This window comes from Sebastes umbrosus, chromosome 23 (genome assembly GCF_015220745.1).
Source record: "Sebastes umbrosus isolate fSebUmb1 chromosome 23, fSebUmb1.pri, whole genome shotgun sequence".
NCBI classification, from domain to species: Eukaryota; Metazoa; Chordata; class Actinopteri; order Perciformes; family Sebastidae; genus Sebastes; species Sebastes umbrosus.
Window position 1 is genome coordinate 5686003 of NC_051291.1, and position 19045 is coordinate 5705047.

Here is a 19045-nt window from a genome sequence, read left to right on the forward strand (position 1 = left end):
CGGCACTTTGTGGTTTGGAGAGGGTTCTCATTGATCCAAATGAGAACGGAATTAAAAGACACAGATGTTCCGTATTTGATTATTTCAAGGTAGTGGTCTTGTATCAAAACTGTAGTTTATTTGCTCCTGACTGTCAGGTCACATGTGTGACTTCTGAATACAAAATTCAGAGTGTTCCTTTCTCCCCTAATTGTTTTTTGGTGTAAGACATTTTAGGAAAATGGTCAAACTTGAATAAAAGTAGCTCTGATTATCTGTTGAATTCTTTCTTGTGTTGTGCCTCCTGTGCTTCACTTCAGATATTTGCAACTGTGATGCCATTTCTTTGGATTGACCTATTTAGAAATTAGTGCGCTGATAAGACAACAAAAAACAACACTTTGAGAAGGAGGGGAAGGGAAGGAGAGGGGGACGGGGAGGGGAGGTCATGTAATGAAAAAAGTTCCCATATTTGTAACGGAGCGGATCAACTTGTCTGCGCGGCTTAAAAGACTCATTACATTATTAAGCCACAGTGCGGTGATTTGTTTTCGAGTACAACAAGGCTCTCGCAGTGCTCAACATTAACCACCCGTGTTGAGCTGTGTGTGTGTATGTGTGTGTGTGTGGGGAAAGAGGAGGAGAAGGAAGAGGAGGAGGAGGCTGGAAAGGACACCAACTATCTCAGCAGACATGTTCAAGATGGAAAGCCACTGGTGACCTGCGTAGGGAAGGACTGCAGTATTAGTCCAACAGCAAAGATTACATGGTACTTACAGGAGGTCAGGCTCCAGAGAGAGTACAGGGGAAGGAAACAGGAGGGAGGGAGGGGGTGTACAGCATGAGAGGAAGTAAATACAAGAAGATAGTGGAACTGCTTCAGTGTGTCTTAACAATCACTTCAGAGCTACTAAAAACCTTAAAAGAAAGGGGTAAGAGTGGACATAAAATAAAACCCATCAGGTAGGGAGCAGCAGGTGTTCCTGCATTATCGAGCCTTTAACATAATACGTAAAGCAACCCTATTTATTTAATGGGTGGCGTTGAAAAAGCCTTTTGGAACTGTTAGATGGTTGGTCATCTTGCTGTACTATTCTCAATTGTGTTGTTGTTGTTACTAATGTCTTTATATCTCTATTTTCGGTTGTTATTCCATCAATAGGGATTGTGTGCAGCACAGTTACAAGGACATGTGATGGAAAGACACGCCGCATCACGTGTCCCACAGCCTTGACCAAGAAAAATTGCATTCCAACCATTTAAAAATGCCCCTCAGCTTTTTTTATTATGTTGCACTTATGTGCGGTCATGTGCCTCTTTACATCACTTGAATGCACACATTGTGAAGACCTCATAGCATGAAATTCACATGTTAATCTGTTGTGCTGGGCGACATTAGTTCTGACATTTGTTCGAGTTAATCTGATAATGCCCCAACAAGCGTTATATTAAGTTCACTTCAATCTTAAATACACTGTTAGGGTGCTTAAGCACATTAAGGGCAGCTTGACCGATGTGACTGTGACTGCAGTTTTATGTAAAGTGAGTCCAAGTGTATCTGAGTACTATGTTCAAAGTGCAGAGAGGCGCAGCTGATGGAGATAACTTATCTGTGCCGGTCGGCAAGGGAACGCTTCTGTCACTTGGCTGGAGCATACGATTGCAGGTGTATGCAGATTCTATCGGTGGCCGGGTGAGCGGCGAGTACGCAAGGCTTATCAGGAGTTTGCAGGAGCCGGCTCTCCTACAGTGGGATCCGCAAACACCTGTTGAAAAGGAGCGCGGGAGCGGCTGAACTCAACACGATAACGACAAACGCACCGCTCGCGCCGAAGAGCGGGATGTTCGGAGAGATGTTGATCGCAAACAAACGGGCGTAAAAAAAAAAAAAAAGGATGGCAGAAGTTGTCATCTGATGTTCCTTTGCTCCGAGGAAACACACACAGGAGCCTTGACGATTTTTTTGATGTACCATATGTGCTTCCTTTTTTTATGTCCATTGTTTTAAACGGGGGGTGAAATGTTGAAAACCTGGCCACGCTGAATCTTTGTGAAGATTAGCGAGCGGAAAGCACATGTGCTCTGAGGGAGGTTCACCGCGATAATTACCAAGCGCTCCCGGTTGCATCTGCCTCATGCTAACTGGTGGCAGGCCAACCGACAACATGCACCGAAAACAACAGTCCCTCTCTGCTGGCACTGCTGCCGCTCGCTCGCTGCTTCTTCTTTTCTTTTTTCTTCTTTTTTAAAGCTCTCTCTGCCTTTTTCTCTCCCTCTCTCTGGCCCCATCTGTCTCTCCTCCTCTTTCATCTCTTCGTCTTCTGCATCTTTATCACATTTCCTTTTTTTTTTTTTTTCTCCTTCCCTTTTTGCTCCTGAGCTTTCTCTCCCCTCCTACTCTCGTTCCCACTCTCCTCCTCTCTCCGTTCTCTCGCTCCTCTCTGCACCCGGAGGCCATGTGGTCCAGGCGAGGTAGCAGGGTGACAGAAGCCGGACCCTTTGGTGTCGCGAGTTCCTTATCTCGCTTACGAGGTGCTGCCGTGCATGCGCGCCGAGTGTTTGTGCGAGTGTGTGTGTGTGTGTGTGTGAGCGGGGCGCTGTTCTCGAGGGCAAAGTGAGGTGTGAGAGGATGATGCACTTGATACACTGTGAGGAGAGGAGGAAGAAGTGAGGGAGAGGAGTGGAGGGAGAGACTTCCAGAGGGAGGGAGGGAGGAAGGGAGGGAGGTGGAGGCCAGGACTGAGCTGCTTGCGCTGAGTACGCCTCCTACTGGACCTTAGTTTAGTCATCAGAAAGCCATGCGCTTCACGCTGTAAGAAAATAATTACATGCATTCAACACATCGATTCTCCCCTTTTTCCGATCATCTTCACGACATTATGATATCTGTGTTTTAAGAAAAGTATTTAAATGGGTGAAACTTTAATTCCAGATTAAACAATACACCCTATTTTGGCAGATTGTTTTCTCATTAATAAGAAAACAAGACTTCGAAATTACTTGTTGAAACATTTTACAGTATAATTCCAAGTGTTAGTAACCACCTGGTTTTAATAAAAGCTACTCCTGATATATAGTTGCATCTAATCTAGTGAGGGAGATTAAAACTTTGAATGGTGGCTAATATCATTACAAATCTCTTCAAAATCTAGGCTTTTTTTCTTGCAAGATGTTTCTTTACTTCTACGTAATCACATCAGCTTAAAGTGTCTTATTTTTTAAACATTCTTATCATGCAGTTTCTGCTTTTTGGGATATTTTGATGTACAACAGATGGGAGAGGGAACTCTAGATCCATCAGTGTCGCTGAGGGGAGCCTTGAGCAAGACTCTTAACCTTCAAGTGCCCCACGGGTGTCAAAGAAGTTGGCGAAGAAGTCTAAAGGCCTTGACACACCGTGCGTCGGTCGGCCGTCGGACTATTTCGGGCCGTCAGTGAGCGTCTGTCGCCCTGGTGTTTGCGGTTTGTCCCGGAACCTTTGGCTCTAGTCTAGTGTCGGAGGCTTATTGGTCGATTGAGCGTGTTGTCGTCCTCGGTCTTCCAGTTTCCCTTTTTTGAATGACGAATACAGACTACCGCTACCTGCTGGTGTGGAGAGTTATTTCCTCTCACGCAGGCGCAGAACGTACGTGGTAGCTGGCAGTCGGCTGTAGTCTTTGCGGTGTGTTCGAGTGCAACTTTTTGGCCAAAACAGAGGCGACGTGAGCCACAACAGTCAACCTTCGTCACCACTAGTAATTTGATGTCGGGCCTTAAAAATGTCAGTATGCTTCATCCGAAAAAATGCCAGTATGCTTCATCCGAAGTGCTAGTTGGATGGTCGAACAGGACAAGCGCTGACACACAGTGATCTGGAGTAAAGCTGCATTCCACATGACCAGGAGGAGAGTACATTGGCGAATCTCTGTTGTTTCGGAGTATCAATGTCGATGATGAACTCCTCCGAGATGATGTGAAAATGCTAGTGTAGACTTTCCAACGGCATTTCAAATCTACCCTCATTAGTGCGGACATAGCCTTCGAGCGCGGAGCGGCGTTTTGCGGATGAAGAGAGATGAAGAGCCTCCCTGGGTAAACACACGGAAGTTGAGAGGCAGAGGTCTTCGACTGCTTGTGCCTCTCTGCAGCCTGTAGCCGACAGACAGAGCAGAATGGCTTGACTTTTGGATCGCGGCCCTTTTTGTGTGTGGCACAGACGCCGAGCAGACATTGCACAGCCGTTGCGTGGACGTGGAGGCCTCGGGTCGCCGCTACGCTGTTATTAAAAACAGTGTGATAGCATGTGGGCTGTTCCCTCTCCTCTCCCTGTTTCTTCTCTCTCGGTTCTCTTCCTCGAGCACAATCAATCGCTCCTCTCTTGCCCTCTTTTCAGTAATAGAACGACCGCCGTCCTCCTGTGTTTACCAGTGAGGCATTTTTTACCAGAGCAGTCTCAGAGGCCCACAGCCTCACTGTTTATCTCATATACTTCTCCTATCATCTTTCCCTCACCTTTTCTTGCCATTTTTCCATTCCTAAACTTCCCTCTATACTCTTCTCGGTGTGTTCAAAATCACTGCCTTGTTGTGAGTCTTCTCCAGCTGACTGGAGCACCCACCCACCCACCCCCAATTGGGAGACAAGTGTTTTTCAAAGACGCTCTCTTGGAGGTCCTTGAAGAAGATGGCGACAATTCTCTGAGTTTTCAAGTAAACCGTGGGCAAAAAAAATAAAAAAACACATCCCATCATTCAGTGCTACTAAGTGAAATGGCAAGCATTTGGAACCAAAGGGCTTTTTTTCTATATCAGTCTGTCTGTCTGCTCTTTGAAGTGAAAGGTTTTTAAAAAATCGTCGCTGTTTTGGACCTTTTGAAAATGTCACAGTGAATTTTTTATGCAGGTTACACTCTTCATCCAGTGTGGAGAATGCACATATACACACAATATAGAAATATATATATACAGTAAATTGTTTTTAACTGGAATATTATGTTGATTTGCTGATATGTGCTACAATAATGCATTGGCCGAGGTCTCGACTGACTCGCACGTAGGAGCCAACCATCGCCTATCTGCAGAAGAGATATGATGGCTTACTCTAACAGAGGCAAAGATCCTCATTTCCCTCTCATTTCCTTCTCATTTCCCCCGTTCACTTTCCCCTGAGAGCGCTGTAAAATGGGTTCTATTACAATACCCATCACAAGCCCCCTTTTTAAAAAGTGGATACAGATGCACACACACAGGTATTCAGGAGCCAAAAAACATTCACATTACAAAGACTCGGCAGAAATGTGTGCGCTCGGGTGTGAAGACTCATATGCATAGGCAAATTGCATGCAAAAAGTCAGTCCCAAAGATCTTTAGACCAAACAAAGTCACAAACACACACACACAGTAACCGAGTGGAGCGGTCAAGGATATGGTCAGTGGCTCAGAACAGTAAGTACATCAGTCAGTCAGTTTAGGCCTGACTGTCAGTTACCCAATTTAGGTCAACAGGATGGAGTCGAGGTCAACGTTCTTTTCTGGCGATTGAGTAGGTCGGTCAGGTAGCCATCAGACTTACACCAAGCTACCTGACGCCTCAGTATGCTTCAAACAAAGAGCTTATCAGATCATCTAACAGAATCTGGAATTCCCTGGAAATGAGGGGAGGCTGCATCTATCTTGGAAACTTTCCAAAACCGACAATCTGACGATCTCTGCAACTTTACACCAGCGACTGGCCGCGTGTGTGCAGAGGTGTGAAAGTAAACCAGGTTTGTTCTCTCTTTCTCCATTATTGACTTAACTACTTGTCACTTTTCATGTGTGCAAACGTGTGCAACACCATGAATACTTTTGAGAAGAGACTGTGTGGAAGTGTGCCTCAAATGTGGTGATTGGGAACAGGTGTAGACACTTTCGGTCGGAGAAGTCGGACAACCACGTCTAGGGGCAAAAGTGCATATTGAAGCATCATGTAGCCGGTCAGTCATCAAGTCAATGGGTCAGTTTCATTCTCATCTACTCAGTCCCCTCGGTTTGGCGTTTGGCGGGGAGTCAGGTAGTCAAGCACTCAGTCAGCCAATCAGCTAGTCAATCAGTCAGAAACAGGAAGGCAGACAGGCAGGCATTATTCCTGGCCGCGGTCTTGAGCTGATTCCCCCCGGCCCGGCCCGCTCGGCTCCAGAGACGGCCGAAAGAGGTGGAGCCAGGAGGCCTATCAAAGGTCCATCCACAACGGACCTCATTACGGCTTCAAGAGGCGCAGTCACACCCCGCTCCAGCCATCCCACCACCCGTCCCCGGAAACCACTTCTGCTATCCTCCTCCTCCGTCTCTCTCTTGTTCTGTTTTCTGATGCTCGTTCATCCTCGCTCACCCTCGCCCATTCTCTCTCTCCGTTTCCCTCTCTCTCATCTGTCTTTCCTAGAAGGGGCACGTCAGATGTAAACAAAGCCCAACGCCAGCCACTAATTAAATAGATGAGCGGTATTAACATAACCTGAAAGCCCCAGCCAATTGTACCCCCCCCCTCCACTTCCCTTTAATATCCCTCCTCCTCATCCCTCCATCCATTTTTTGAATTTTTTTTTCCCTTGTTGTTGTGATCCGAGCAGTGAGCGCCAATTGTGGGCAGTGTAATTACCATTAGGACAGAAAGCCTAGCATGTCTTTGATATGGTAATGATGCTTCATGTACACCCTGTACACCCTCCAACCCCCATTCCTAACCAGCACACACACACCCGTTCCATCACCTCCCTCTCCTGTAACCCCCCCGACACACACACACACACTTCCAAATAATCTCACCCATGAATATCAAGTAGGGCAACTCGTCAACACCTGATAGTGACGGCTGCAGTTTTGCATGAGCTGCTCAAAGGGTGACGGGAGGGGTGAGAGAGCAAGAGCGATAGAATGGGGGGGAAAGAAAGAGCGGATGGGCGACGGATAAAGCGACGGAGGGCAGGGTTGGGGGCAGGGGTGTGGTACGAACATAAGTGCCAAAATTACACAGACAGACAGAGAGGGGGAGGGAGTGATAAGAGGAGAGGAAAGTGAAAAGATGACTAAATTGTGACTAAAGAGGAGAGAAGGTGGAAGGGCAGGAGAGTAGGCTTGTCAAGGGAGTGTAACCTCAGTTATCGTCGCATGCTAGCTGCATGACCGTCGGCTCCTGCTTTAATTATTAATTGCACTTGTCAGGCGTCATTAAGTCCTCTTTAGCATCTCAGTGTTGGTCTGATCGGACAAGAACACCCCCCTGCTATTAGCATTGTTCTAGTGACATTTTCTTCTTCACCCTTTCTCTTCATCTCCTCATAACCCTTCCTGCCTCGGTCACAAAGACCCCCATGTCTCCTTCGTTCCAACACCCCCCACCTCTTTCTCTATCTCTTTCTACTTGCATCCGCCCTGTCCTCTGACTCCTGCTCCCTTTCTTTCCATCATCTCTCATCCTCGGTGTCCAGGCTCTGGCCTCCAGCCCGAGGATGGAACGGGAACAAACCCGACTGCCCAGCTCCCTGCTGCCTCCCTCTCATCCCGACTACACACACCATCCCTCCGATGCCTCCGTCGGTCCAAATCCCGCAGCCTTTCCCCCCTCAACACCACGTGGCCCTGGCCGGCCCCACAAAATAGCCATGGACCTGGATCCCATGAACAAGAGAGTGTGACAAGTCTCATGGGGCACACAATGCACAATGTCAGCTGCACACAGTGTCCTGTACATTCAGCGTCTCGCCTTTGTGGTGGTAAAAAAGCCGATGCCATTGGCTCTGCAACGTGAAGCTCATGCCAGCTGAAGGAAAAATTGGATTCAACACATAAAAAATCACCCAATTAAACTTCAAAACAGATACAGTATAAGCAGCATGTAATCACATGTGAACTTGTGCTGTACACAAAAAAAAAAACAGCCAAATTGTTCACTGGAGAATGGATATACATGTACGGTGCACTTATACTGCAGGTACTGTATGCTGGCAGTGGCCTCAGGCATTGTGTGCCACATTTGGTTCAAATGCTGGCAAAAGGTGGCATTGTCAGTGTCCATACATTGTGTGCAATTTGGATACAATTTTTTGAATATGTGAAATATGCTTTGGAGGAAGCACAATTACTGCCTGTAGGAATGTGGTCGGGTAGACGGTGGGCCTACAAGGTGCAGCACTTTGTAACCATATTCCAGAGTTCACATGTTTCATCCTGTAAGTAATTAAGTTTAGGCTACTAAAACACTTTGGTTGAAGTTAAAGAGTACATCGATTTAGCATCCCATTCCTGTAACATTGTCGGACTCACAATGCACATTTTTTTGATCGAAACCGATGCAGCAGAACCAAAGAAATTGTCGTTTTTATTCCTTGCATTCTTCTTCCTTGTCAATATACTATAAAACAACTAACATACAACTTTTCCTAATGTGCATTAGAACTCCCCAAGGTGTTCCCCTTTCACAAAGATTGTTGTTTTGTTGAAATATCAAAAATTCAGACTGTCATTCAATTAAAATATTTAATTGCGATTTATCACTATTGTCTATAGTTAACCACGATTAATCGCAAATTAATCATACATTTTTTATCTGTTCAAAATGTACCTTAAAGGGAGATTTGTCAAGTATTTAATACTCTTATCAACATGGGAGTGGGTAAATATGCTTGCTTTATACAAATGTATGTATATATTTATTAGTGGAAATCAATTAACAACACAAAACAATGACAAATACTGTCCAGAAACCCTCACAGGTACTGCATTTAGCATAAAAAATAAAAAATATGCTCAAATCAAGTCAAGATGTTTATAGAAGATGAAAAAATGTAAGTGATTTTATATTTTGTTTTATATAATTTGAGGTCAAAATGAGGCAATAAATATTAAATAAAAATTAAACTATGTAAGTCAGCAAAGGTCGTTAACAGGGAGTCAGTTCTACTCTATATTGACTTTAAGATAAAACAACATTTTAATATTCATAACAACATTTCTATAACGCTAAGGTGCAGTAACAGAGTTGGTGGAGGTGAGAGAGGCTGAAGGTAGGCAGACCTCGCTTCTCTGCGTCTCCGTCGTCCCGCCGGCTCCCCAGTGGGCCTCGGAGAGCAGAGGGAGCCCCGGCCCGATCAGAGGGGAGCCCAGATGGACTGACACGCACGCACACAAACACACACGTACACACACATGCATACACACACTCACTCAGTCACTCACATGTCATATGTTATCCCATCTGCACTGTCACCAAGCTGCCTGTAACCCCAGGGCCTTGTGGGGGATACACACACACACATACGCACGCGCAAACACAGTCAAACAGTCACACACAAAGGTTACAGAAACGTGTGATTGTGTGCACACACGTACACACACAGCGGAGGTGTTCCCTGTGTGTAATTGGAGGTGAAGATAACTGCAGCCTCTCTTGTTCGCTTGAGTGGGCACCCGCGTTGTAGCAGCCGTGCACACACAAACACACACACACACACACACTCCTCAAATATGAGTCTTTTCACATGAGTGACAAAGACTGTCAGTAAACAGTGTGGTAAGATCTACCATGTGTATTTTGTCCTATGGAAGACACTTTTTTTATGCCTCGTGTGGACGGTGCACACACGCCTCTGTCTGCGCTCAGCGTCTCCTCTCCTCGTCCCTCTGTGTGTTCGAGTGTAGACGTATCTCAAAGTCACGTTTGCAGGCCCTCTCCCGCTAAACGGAGGCGTTTTGAGGCAGATGTCTCCGGGCATTACACACCCGCCTGCAAGCCCGTGCGTAGTGCAGCCTCTGTAAGGGTTCTGTTATTCTACAGTGTTGTTGTTTGTATTGTTATTGAATAAAAAACATTTTCCAAAAGGTTTGGTGTGTTATATGCATGTTTGTAATCCTGAGGGGATTAAAAAAGAAATCTAGAATTACCTACTCGTGGTTGTATGCCTCCGCCAACCAGTCAAGTTGCAGTTTGAAATTGTCATAATTAACGTATGAATTCTTGAGTTATGGCCAAAAACGTGTTTTGTGAGGTCACGGTGACCTTGACCTTTGACCACCAAATTCTAATTGTTCATCGTCCAAGTGGTTGATTGTGCCAAATTTGAAGAAATTCTCTCAAGGCGTTCCTGAGATATTATGTTCACGAGAAAGGTACGTACAGACGGACAAACCGAAAACATAGTGCCTACAGCTGCGGCTGTCGCCGGAACAGAGTCATTAAGAAAACAAATATCGGAATACCAAAATTCACCTTCCCAACAAACGAATAATCACACTTCTTTTTGCAACCAGAGGAGTCACCCCCTGCTGGCTAGTAGAAAGAATTCAGGTACTTCAGCATTGGCTTCACTTTTCAGACCCAGAGGTTGCCCACTGGTTTTGCTTCAAAACACGCTTTTTCAATTAACAAAAAAAGCCAAGTCTCAACTGTTAAATCTTATCTCAACACGAGCGGCTTCCTTAAATAAAATACAATCTAAAATTGGCAAAATACAAAAGATCTGACCAGGGTTCTTGATACTTGCTACTGTCAGTTGGTACCAAAGGTGTACTGAGGTTTCGATACCCAACCCTAGCGATGTTGCCATGTTTCCACATCTCAGCAATTCACTTGGTGAGTAAAATGTTATGATGACTGAAAGGAATGATGGTCAAAACCATGAAAATAAAGCCTGTGTTGTAAAAAAAAAGAAGGAGTCATGCGTTAGCAATTGAAACATAACCCAAATGAAATGGTACACAGACGATAAAACTGGATATGAAAATTAATCTCTATTGTCTGCACACACACACACTGAACTCCGACCTGCTTATTTATCATCAGTCACATAAGAGAATGAGCTAAAGGGCCTAAATGTAAAAATTGACATGCCTGAAACAACAAATGCACTCACACACACGCAGGCCTTTGTCTAACAGAATGAGACCAGTAATCTTTCCTCCACTTATCTTGGACGTGTCAGCTAAATGGGAAGTGAAAAGTCAAATATGAGATGTCACATTTAGTTTACCTCCCTGCCTACTCCCTCCATCTCTCCATCTCTCCCTCTCTCCCTCCCTCCTCCTCTCCCTCCATCCTTCGCCCTGTTTTATTCTGCACATCTCTATTTGATTGCATCTCCCTCCGCCTCAACATGACGCTCACACAATGCACACTCGGCTCCCATCTGGGTGATGGTTGTGTATCGGCATGTTGTTGAGTTAATGGATTTTATGCGGAGCATGGCGTGTTTAGTCTGAGCGCGGAGTAAGGGGGTCTTAAGGAACTGACAAAGAAAGAGACGGAGATAGAGAGGGACGAGGAAGAAGACAAAAGGAGATGCAGATTTAATCCTTCCAGCTACCCCATGTTGCCCTAATCATTACTTTTTCTCTGCTGCCACATAGGTGGAAAAGCACTTTTCTTCATATCACACCTGGAAACCACACTGCCACATCTACAAGAGCCAAATTCAACCGGGTACTTGTGTGAAAATTTCACTCACACTTTTCATCTCCAGTAATCCTCTTTGGCTGCAACTGACTTTCAGGGCTGTTATACAACTTTGTGTGGTGGCTTGTATCAGCTGCTGATACAGTGATGTATTGTGAAAGAACCACTGCAATCAATGAGCCAGAATTAAACGACTACCGTGTGATGTTGCAGAATTTCCCACTGTTAAAGTAAGGACCTTTTCACACTTGAAAGTCCGAACCAAGGTCAGAGTTTTTGTCACATTGTATACATTTAAACCGGTTAGTTTTGGTTTCACATTGCAATTATGTGAGCGTAAGAACTCATGACTTACCTACCGTCGTCATCACCTACAGTACGTGAGCTGTGTCTCCGGGCTCTCCCGTCCCTCTCTCTGTCATCCTCGGAAAATAATTTGAGTTTTCTCCAACTGGCTCTTTGTTAAGTCCTCTCCCTGTGTGCTACTGTGGCTCATTTTGTCTTGTTGCCTTTGTCCGGTTCTTAACCGTTCCTGCTAAAGCTTCCAGATTGTGGTGGGGAAGCGCAGGAGAGACTTTGTTTATGCCTTCAGGGCCGACGTTGATGCCAACCGCCTTCACTTTATCCAGCAGCTGAGAAGCAAGACATGGGACCTTTACCTGGGTCCTGGAGAGCTGCAGTTTGTATTCAGAGACAAACTGAAACCTACACTGCAAATTTACTACCACTCAACAACTTGACTGTTAATTTCTTCTCACTTTACGGCCCCACTGACGTGTGTTCTGTTGACACCATAACCATAACTAACAACAATTGCCATTTTCTTTTGTAGTAGTCAAATGACCATGACAAAACTAAGGTCTACGGTCCGAATCCGTCCAAAAATTCTAAGTGACCAGGCAAATCATATCACGCTGTATTCTCCATATACTGCTGCAACTAACGATTATTTTCTCGATTAATCGATTAGTTGGTCAATAAAATGTCAGAAAATGGTAGAACAATATAGATCAGTGTTTCCCAAAGCCCAAGAAGACTTCCTCAAATGTCTACAATTGGTCCACAATACAAAGATATTCAGTTTACTGTCATAGAAGAAACCAGAAAATATTCACATGTAAGAAACTGGAATAAAATAATTTTTACTTTTTTCAACTATCAAAATATTTGGCGATTAATTCAATTGTTGACAACTAATTGATTAATCGATTAATCATTGCAGCTCTACCTCCACAGCAGATACGAAGGAAGCCGATCACCTCTGGAGCCATAGAGCTATAATCACATTGAAATGAGCTGATAAAGGTTAATGTGTCATCCCCACATCCATCACAAGACTCAACAGAGTCTTGTTTAAAAGCTGTAAAGTTGTGTCTCTTCCCTGCACCTCTGAGGAAATTGTCTTAAACCTGGTTAATTACATAACAGGCCACTTTGCAGGTGTAAAAATCACTGCAGTGCATTGGAAAGTCCCTCTGGAGACTCCAACCAACAGGAAATTGCAGTAAAGAGTTTAATTGTAGAATTGAGAACACTGGGAGGTATAAATTCTTTCACCGGCACTCTGGAGAGCGTTTTCTTTGTTCCTGTCGGTGGGAGAGATAACAATTCCTCCCACCGTTAACTACCTGCCTGCCTGCCGACCGGGTTTTGTTGTGTTTTGTTGTTGCTAATAGGCCTAATTGGCCATAACCCAGGCACCCAGAGAGAGAGAGAGAGAGAGGGCGGGGGTAATGAAACTACCTGCTCTCTCTCGCTCTCTCTCTCTCCTTCGCCTCGGTTCTCTATCGCACTTTTTTCTTTCTCTTCACAGAAAGACAATTCCACAGAGAAACAGAAAGCGCATTAAGACAATCTATGAGGCCCGTAGCTCTTTGCACACAGGTAAAGAGGGCATGAGAGCGCCAGAAAGAGCGATAGGGGAAAAGAGAAAGGAAGGCGTGGACGTCTGTGTGGTTTCCCCGCTAGCGGAGAACAAAGCCAGGTAATGTTTATGGATGATGATCTTTAAAGGGCCTGCTGGCGTTCGCTGAGCAGCACTTTGATACTAAAAAACACCCTTGATTATCACCGGGTCAGGCTATAGAATGCACGCTCTTGATGTTTAATTGATGCGGCTATTTTGTGACAGTTAAATACGTCACGCTGGCGTTTTGATCTCCCCACTATGCCGTATCTTATAGCAGCAGAAAAGCCATTGATGTGAGATTCATTTGTTCTGCGCCGCAAGTAGTGATCCCCTATTTGATGTGAACGCACGTGGTTAATCTTTAACTGTAACACTGTGCGTGTCAAACGCTCCTGCTCATCAGCATGTAATTCTACTTTTCTACCACGAACAAAGCAGACAAACTATGATGAATTGGCGTTAAATAAGTAGTATGTTCTGGCTGTATAAATGAAAAAAAACAACACTACAGTGTCCCTGTGTCGAAATGTTGTGAATCATGGTGTGTTGTATTAATATTCCTCAGAGATAAAGGCAGTGAAACCGCCCTGCCCGCACTCTGAGGGAATACTATGAGAACAGTATGTCAGTGGGCAGATTGTTTGTTTGTATGTGTGTGTGTGAGTGTGTGTGAGTGTGTGTTTGGAGCAATGGGACCTGAAGGAACACCGCGAGGACAATCTGTCGCCCCTCCGCCTGGGCCCTGGGTGACAGATGATGTGCTCCCACTGCTGAGCAGTGTGTGTGTATGTATGTGTGTGTTTGAGGGGGGGTTGACCGTATGGAGACAGCTTGCAACAATAACAATAGCTTTATTTCAGCCATGTCGTCAAAGGTTTCAGATGTTCCAGCCAAAAATAATACAGAGATCATCCTTGTCCCCGTGTCAACGAGCTTCCGCGCTGCTGAAGTGTCTTTAAGCACTGAATCTCTACCGGCTCCGCGTCTGCTGAGCGCTGACATTCAAGAGATAATTCATCTTCATCATGAGGTAAAGGTACCCCGTGGAAACACAATAACTAACGAACAAACACGCAACTATTGGAAAATACACATTAGGTGACATACATTTACAATGTGAGGAAATGTTCAAACAATACTACTAGGGCTGTCAAAGTTAATGCGATAACAACGCGCTAACGCAAATTTGTTTTAACTCCACTAATTTCTTTAACGCATTAACACAAATTGTTATTTTTAGATTGTAGCGAGCTCGGTTTTAAATCTAGAGTGAAGATACTGGCACCATATGAAACTAGAAAACCTAAGATATCCCTTGGTAACAACCATGTCATACTAGCTCGTTGTGAAGGAGGTTTAAATAAATTACAAAACCAATTTAATTTTGAAGTCAAAAACAGTTTACATGCTTAAGGCCTCTACACACCAGGGGCGTGACGACTAAACAACACAAAAATGCGGAAAAACTCATCTGCGAATATTATATGTCTAGGGCTTTTATTGTGAAAGGTAAGGACGGAAGGAGTGGATCTGGTCTTCGCTGCCTTTGTCATGGTTGAAAGAGTAATAAAGTTTGCCATCTTGGTTCGGACTATGGAGCCTCCGGGTTGTTATTTCATTAATATGCCTTTATTTGCAGTGCGAAAGCTCCGAAAAATCAACTTCATTCCGAACAAAAGTATGTTGCATAATATTCAAGTTCTGTGTGAAAGTATTCATGACAAAAACAACAGTTCTAAAAAAATGTATTGACGTGCGAATTAAACCGCACAAGAAAACCGTCCCTGTGTAAAGGCCTTTAAAGACGACGTGTGGTCAAACACTACACGATATAGCGTGACAATACTGAACATTGGTTTTGTGGCACAATGCATAGGAAACCAGATGGATAATTGTCCTGCACAAAAGGGGAACCAGTACTTTTTCACAACTTTATTCCAGTTCCTCTGTTGACTTTATAATATCAGCTACGTGTTAGAACACAAACTGGAAGTTCCTTGGGAATCAATAAAGTCTGCTATCAAGGCCCTTACAGTATGTTTGCTCTTCCTCTAGTTCTTCCCTAAAACAACTGAACATGGAGCAACGCCAGGGAGGGGAAAGTAATAGATTTATGGGAATATGGTTTCAACTTTGAGAAACCCAAAATGCTACACACAGCACCTTTAAAAGGCCAGACAGTCCCTTTGAAATCCCACGTATTCTCAGCCACTATCTCTCAGCTGTGCGTGGCTGCAGTGACCACAGGCTGGTCTTCTTAGCATTACTCACCATTGTATTTACAGTGGATCCCAGGGATAAACTCACCCTTTGTTACCAAGCACTTAAGACCTGACGTGTGCTGTATACACACTGCAGAGTGGGGGTGGCGTGTGTACGTGTGCGTCTCATGCTTGTGTGTGTATTTCGGACAGCCGTTTGTCTCTTAAAACTCAAACAAAAGAGCGCACATCCTCCATCACAGCTTTATCTGTTTATGCCATCAGCTCCTCAGCACCCACATGCCTGTAAACACACCAACCCACCCACTCTGCGTCTCAAACACACACACACACACACACACACACATTAGAAAAAGCAAGCACCCAGGTGGGGGCCAATACCCTACGTCTATGAAACGGATTAGTCCCGGTGGAAGTGAAGAGTTCACGCATGTGTCATGTGCGTTACGGTGTGTGCGTGATTCCAGCGGTCACAAGATTTATGGAATATTATGGAAAATTATCCAACTCTCTAAAGAGAAGTCATAGAATATCACATACAGTACATACACACAAAGCTATGAAAGTAAATGTGCATGTTGAGTTACAGAGAGATCACTTTTTCAACCACCTCAAACTTCTTTTAATAGTCATTTTAATGATGAACGGCTGCACTAAAAATGTTTTATAAGAGAACTTTGTTTGTTTTTTAATAATCTTTGCATGTATTTATTCTCTATTTATCTATTAGAAATGTGCAAACTCTACATTTTCCAAAGACAAACAAGGTGTAGGGCACTCACATGCAAAAAAACTTACAGTACAGGTGCTGGATCAAACTAGATTACTAAATTACCGCCGCACGATTGATTGCCTCCGCCAACAAGTCAAGTTGCAGTATACGTCCTTGTCTGACCAAAATGTCATCACTTCATAACTTTATCCTGTAAGATATTTGTGTGAAATTGTCATAAATAGCATATGAATTCTTGAGTTATGGCCAAAAGCGTGTTTTGTGAGGTCACAGTGACCTTGATCTATGACCTCTGGCCTCCAAATTCTAATCAGTTCATCCTTGAGTCCAAGTGGACGTTTGTGCCAGATTTGAAGAAATTCCCTCAAGGAGATTCTGAGATATCGCGTTCACGAAAACGGGACGGAAGGACGGACAACCCGAAAACATAATGCTCTGACTTTAACTATGCTGCAAGTTTCCTTGAATGCGTCACCAAAAGTCCCTGCTTGCTTCTGCATTGTTACTCAACATCAACTACAAAATGAGGGTAAAAGAAAGTTATATAAGTCTCTGTAGATTCATGAATGGAAAGCAAATGAAAGAGTGTAATTTAGGGGCAACAGCATGTAGGTGAGCTATTCACAGAAAGTGTGTCTGTCACATTGACTCATGGTCGCAACCTGCTCTCCAGACCTCCTACGCTGACCCAGAAGTCGAACGGGGGAACCAACACACACACAACAAAGTGACCCAGCGCTGGGGCCGGTGACCCCGTTAGCGGAGCCCCGTCAGTACCCCAGTTTTCGCTCCGCGGACATTAAAGACGACCGGACTGGATGGAAACTGCATCGAACCCAAGGGCTCCATTCTGAGGCTGCCCGCTTGGCCTTGTTTCCTGGACGGAGCAGAGAGGAGCTAAACCCATATGTCAGACAATATAATGCCCTGTGAAGCATGCCACTTCAGTGAGTGTCTGACAGGAAGGAGAAAAAGAGCACACACACACACACGCACACACACACAATCTGATTTGAGGACAGGGCTTTCTGGATGGCCGCTCTGGCAGATGAAGAGACAGCAGTGACATAAAGTCTGTTTCAGTCAAAGTGTCAGTGTTGGTGAGCGTGTGCATGTGCTCAAGTCAATGTGTTTACATGCATTTGTTTGAAAGTTTGTGTTTGTGTCCAATAAGAATGTGCATATGCTTTTTTTGTATATGTCTACTGGGTGTGTTTGTGTGTCTCAGCGAGCCTGGCATTGTTACTGGGCCATACTTGCCCTCTCACACACTCGACTCATATCTCCCCACTCTTTGTCCCTTGTGCAGATGGCATGTGGGTCTTTGCTCTTCTATTCTGTCCTCGTGGTCCCTCAGTGCTGAGTCTCTGGGCTGGCGGGAGCCATATGTCCCGACTAAACTGACCTAACTCACACCTCACTGTCAATTTACCTGTGTGTGTCTCTCCACTTTTTCTTCCCACCTTCCGTCACTATAGTTCAAAAGCCACACTTTTCCTTGCGTCTATTTTCTTGTTTGTACTAAAAATCTTGACAAAGTAGAGGAACAATTTGACCACAGCGGTATTTCAAAAAAATAAATAAAGCAGGCTCTGTGTTGAAGCTCCATATGTCTCTTTTGTCTCAGCTGTCCTTTGCCGTCCCACGGCTTTCATTTCCCGAACAAACCATCCCATTCTCCCTACCCTCCATATGCTGTTCTCTGACCATCTACCTCTTTGGCCCTCTCACCCCTTTGCGCTCCAAGTGTCCCAGTTTACACTCTAGTTCAACTCCCAGTGTTGGAAAATGTGGGGAACGCAATGAAACAGGCCGAGCATCTGAGCAACGTAGCAGCAGAGGACACATGATTCCTACTAAGAGAACAGACAGCATGGGTGTTGGTTAAAGCTTTGTACGGTGCTGCACTTATGCATACATGAGTTGTGGCAAAGGTCAAGCTAACATTCACGAAACTCTACTTCATCCCAGTGCACCTGACACCAAAATAGCACATTCTATTTCAAAATCCTTCTTAAAATCCCTGTTTTTCTTGCTTTTTCTGTGTATATAATGTTTTTTTTGTGTGAAGCAACTTGACAAACCTAAAGAAGCACCGATTGGATTGTTAAATATTTGGAGTTTAACATGACTGCTTCCTGTCTCATCTGCGAGGAGTAAGTTGCTGTTACTCTACTGAAAACATAAGAGTAGTATGCAGAAGTTGGAAGGAGGAAAGTTGTTCAGTCTGTGAGTGTACACGGTAGAAAGTTGGAGAAAAATAAACACTGGTCATGTTGCTCTCTCTCTCCCTCAGGAGATGTCAAGTCCAATGAGGGGATTTGGTTCCTTTAGTATTTACTTGTGTATCTGGGTTGTTCGTCTCAGTCCCCCAGGAGTTTCCTACACTGCTTTTGTGAAACCCCCATTTCTCAAGAGGACGAGAGTTTCCTGGCATGCTTTGCATAGTGTTGCTACTGTATTTTGTATACTATTCATAGAGAGGAATCAGTCTGGAACTTATGCGTCACAAAACTTCGGACTGAATTTGGACATTAGCCTCAGTATAAAGAAAATTACTATATCAACTCTTCTATATTAAAGAATAATACATGAGGATATATTGCATTATTAAATTATTCTTTTTTCATCAGTGAACCTCACAAGATACATTAGACGCCTCTGTACTAACCACCCCTCCTTCACACAAACACCCTCCTCCCCCCTTTACCCTCCATGTCAGATGTACAGATATGATGCTTACTGGCTGCCCACTGGCCCCATAGAGGCCAGCTGAGAATGCCGATTGGCTGGATGCTG

At 44.5% G+C, this 19045-nt stretch overlaps 1 protein-coding gene across 3 annotated transcripts in view; it reads right to left on the reverse strand.

Annotated features, from left to right (window-relative positions):
* sox5 (SRY-box transcription factor 5) overlaps window positions 1–19045 on the reverse strand; it is a 240974-nt gene that overhangs the window by 182055 nt on the left and 39874 nt on the right. The window lies entirely within an intron of this gene.